Source organism: Schistocerca gregaria, chromosome 3 (assembly GCF_023897955.1).
Source record: "Schistocerca gregaria isolate iqSchGreg1 chromosome 3, iqSchGreg1.2, whole genome shotgun sequence".
In the NCBI taxonomy this organism is placed as follows: Eukaryota; Metazoa; Arthropoda; class Insecta; order Orthoptera; family Acrididae; genus Schistocerca; species Schistocerca gregaria.
The window spans coordinates 590,904,540-590,909,151 of NC_064922.1; positions in this window are offsets into that span (position 1 = coordinate 590,904,540).

Consider the following 4,612-nt stretch of genomic DNA (forward strand, 5'->3'; position numbering starts at 1 on the left):
AGTCACGACAAAACTTTACCTGCTGGTGAGCAAGATGTATGAGACAGGCGAAATACCCTCAGACTTCAAGAAGAATATAATAATTCCAATCCCAAAGAAAGCAGGTGCTCACAGATGTGAAAATTACTGAACTATCAGTTTAATTTGTCACAGCTGCAAAATACTAATGCGAATTCTTTACAGACGAATGGAAAAACTGGTAGATGCGGACCTCGGGGAGAATCAGTTTGGATTCCGTAGAAATGTTGGAACACGTGAGGCGATACTGACCTTATGACTTATCTTAGAAGAAAGATTAAGAAAAGGCAAACCTACATTTCTAGCATTTGTAGACTTAGTGAAAGCTTTTGACAATGTTGACTGGAATACTCTCTTTCAAATTCTGAAGGTGGCAGGGGTAAAATACAGGGAGCGAAAGGCTATTTACAATTTGTACAGAAACCAGATGGCAGTCATAAGAGTCGAGGGGCATGAAAGGGAAGCAGTGGTTGGGAAAGGAGTGAGACAGGGTTGTAGCCTCTCCCCAATGTTATTCAATCTGTATATTGAGCAAGCAGTAAAGGAAACAAAAGAAAAATTTGGAGTCGGTATAAAAATTCATGGAGAAGAAATAAAAACTTTAAAGTTCGCCGATGACATTGTAATTCTGTCAGAGACAGCAAACGACTTGGAAGAGCAGTTGAACGGAATGGACAGGGTTCTGAAAGGAGGATATAAGATTAACATCAACAAAAGCAAAATGAGGATAATGGAATGCAGTCAAATTAAATCGGGTGATGCTGAGGGAATTAGATTAGGAAATGAGACACTTAAAGTAGTACAGGAGTTTTGCTATTTAGGAAGTAAAATAACTGATGATGGTCGAAGTAGAGAGGATATAAAATGTAGACTGACAATGGCAAGGAAAGCGTTTCTGAAGAAGAGAAAGTTGTTAACATTGAATATAGATTTATGTATCAGGAAGTCGTTTCTGAAAGTATTTGTTTGGAGTGTAGCCATGTATGGAAGTGAAACATGGACGATAACTAGTTTGGACAAGAAGAGAATAGAAGCTTTCGAAATGTGGTGCTACAGAAGAATGCTGAAGATAAGGTGGATAGATCACGTAACTAATGAGGAGGTATTGAATAGGATTGGGGAGAAGAGAAGTTTGTGGCACAACTTGACTAGAAGAAGGGATCGGTTGGTAGGACATGTTTTGAGGCATCAAGGGATCACAAATTTAGCATTGGAGGGCAGTGTGGAGGGTACAAATCGTAGAGGGAGACCAAGAGATGAATACACTAAGCAGATTCAGAAGGATGTAGGTTGCAGTAGGTACTGGGAGATGAAGAAGCTTGCACAGGATAGAGTAGCATGGAGAGCTGCATCAAACCAGTCTCTGGACTGAAGATAACAACAACAACAACAACAACAATAAAAGTTTTATTTATACCAGAGTCATTTCGCTTTTTTCTAAAAAGTTCTGATTAAAATTGGCGAAGTACACAAAACTGAATTGTGGACCTAATAAAACATAGAAACTAAAATATATTGTCAGTGAGGCGGAATGTGCAAAAATTTGTGTTTGTCACAACAGACAGCAAATACTTGTCAAAACATAGATCAGCTGACGAAAACATTGAATATGATGTTGCCAAAGCAGCGAAGCAAAGAATTGCGTCAGACAATCAAGTAGCTCGGCAATGTACGAGCCTAAATTCTCCTCTATATAATACTTTTAATACTGTCGCAAAGAATATATTTCAATATGAATAGTAAAACAGTGACTGCGGAAGAGAAAATATACAAACAAAACAGATAACATGAATATTGTATGTGTGCCTTTTCATTGTTTTTAATTTCTGTGAAAAGAAATATTGGAGGACAAAATTAGAAAAACTGAAAACTTATTATGATTATAATTAAGAGAAAAAGAACTAGAAATTTCAAAAAATTACATTCAAATGAATAAAATTCATGAAGTAAGACACTTCGATATTGTTTATAAATAAACAAAATATCAGGCCTTGAACCCAGAACCTTTTGCATAGCAGTCTATCACCTTAACAATGACGCTATCGCAACTTGTCATCAAATGCATTCCTGTATGAATCTAAATCATCATGCAAAAACTGACAAACACTGTTGGTATGACTACAAATTATTCACATTTCGTCGAAGTACAATAGGAAATAAACAATTACTACTGTTCTTTATTGCAATAAAGCGGTTCGTGAGAATGATACAAACACCTTTCCTTGCAATCGCTTGAATTAGGAGGCTTACTGCTTGTTTGGTTTAATTAATACTAGAATATGAAGCAATTGGTATAAAGAATTCTTTTTCCAAACTTTCTATAAAAAAAACTTTTGTTCAGTTACTTTATTTATGACTGAACGTTTCTAAAATTGAAGCCACTCGTCCGTGGTCTGCACTGCAGTCAAGCTCTGACAACGTCGTTATCTGTTCATTGGCTGACTTTGTTTTGTGACGTCAGATGTGCAGAACTAACCTAAACTCAGCCGCCGTCGTAAATGACGTGCACTTTAGAACAAGCTTTCCTTCTTAGGGACGAAGCATATGGAGAAAGAACAGTTCCTGCCTGAAGCCACGTTCAACTAGAGCAAAGAGCTTATCCTAAGGGGGAAGCTCAGAGTCCTCAATACAATTGGTAGGTAGAAATAAGGGCTTGCCATAGAGGATGTTGCCAATGGAAGTGTTCAGATCATCTCTGTGAGCTGAACAAAAGCCAAGTAAGACCCACGGCATGATCTCAGATCAGGAATTGCCACAGTACATGGGAGTCTCTTAACAGTATGGTAATAAATTTTTTGGGTGGCACAGTTTCTTGGGTGTGAGGCAGTGTGCCTTCTGACACAAGGGAGGACCTGTGCCATCATCATCCTATGGCAGATACTATTTGTGATGGTTTGTGTCGTCGTCATCCTAAGGAAAGTACCTTTTGTGATGGTGCCTGGAATACTGCTTGTGCAGGCGGAGTATATGCTAGTAAGAGGAATGTCACTGAACTTAGCTTGTGGACGAGGAGATCTTGATGGACTTCCGTGATGTGCGTCAGCTTTAAACTGATGAGGTTGCTGATAGTATGGTGAGCATGTGCTAATTTGTCCAACACTTTGTCAATCATTTGTTGAAGTTCTGAGTTGTGTGTCAGTAGGGCATAGATCTCGCAGCGCTGGGTAGTAAGCTTCGCTAGGGAATTGGTGAGGTGAGCAGTTAACAAGGAGCACTCAAAGAGAGAGACTAGTAGTGGATCACTTTTTGGCAAACAAGAGAGAGCCTGCAATACATATACCCAGCATGTGGTGTAACAATGACGCTGATGTAGGACCAGAGAGAGGTCGAAGTTCTTATGAAAGCCAATCCTGAGGATGGGCAATCCACTCTGGCTACATGAAAAGTCCAGGGAAACTGCACATCTGGTGTAAGTTGGAGCCAAAGTTCAGGGCCATGAACTTTGATGTGAGAACTGTTGGTGGCATGAAGGAAAAGTTTCTCTGGTAGAATACACGTGAGGGCACAAGATGGGGGAGTGACACTGGAATCTATCCAGATGTCTATGAGGAAATAATGGTTGTTAACACAATCTACGACAAGGCATTCCACTAGGAGCGTCTATCACATTCAATGACTGTTGCACGTAATGGTGCCCTGTAGTATTATCGGGAGCTGTGGCGCCTAGACTAGCCCGTGTGCAGAGTTTGGATGCCCTGCCCAAAGGGAGGCCAACAGTTTCTTGCTGTGTCACCAAAAGTTGTATGAAACCAACAGACTGGGTAGACAGGGTGGGAAATAAAGTATATGTCACTCACGAATGCCATCTGTTGTGCTAATCTGGAGATCTGCCTTGAAATCAAGTTGGTGGTCAGCGGATGGCATTTTGTAGAGGGAGAACCAGGGCAGGTAGTGCTATGACTGGCCACCAGGTGCCAGTGGGGTATTTTGCTGCATTGTGTGAGTTCTCATGCAACCTCTGCCGACAGAGCACATCAGAGATGAAGGGGAGATGTAAACACTGCTACCAACCTTCTCATCTGCTGAAGGGCTTGCAATTTGAAGTAGCTGATTCACCAATGATGTATTTCTAATAGGTCCGCCGAGTGTGTAATTAGCTAAATCTGTAGATCATGTGGCAGTTTGTTGTTGTTATTGTTGTTGTTGTTGTTGTGGTCTTCAGTCCTGAGACTGGTTTTATGCAGCTCTCCATGCTACTCTATCATGTGCAAGCTTCTTCATCTCCCCAATCCTATTCAGTATATTCTCATTAGTTATGTGATCTCACCCTCTAATCTTCAGCAGCCTTCTGTAGCACTACCTTTCGAAAGCTTCTATTCTCTTCTTGTCCAAACTATTTATCGTCCATGCTTCACTTCCATACATAGCTACACTCCATACAAATACTTTCAGAAACGACTTCATGACACTTAAATATATACTCAATGTTAACAAATTTCTCTTCTTCAGAAATGCTTTCCTTGCTGTTTGCCAGTCTACATTTTATATCCTCTCTACTTCAACCATCATCAGTAATTTTGCTCCCCAAATAGCAAAACTCCTGTACTACTTTAAGTGTCTCATTTCCTAATCTAATTCCCTCAGCATCAACTGA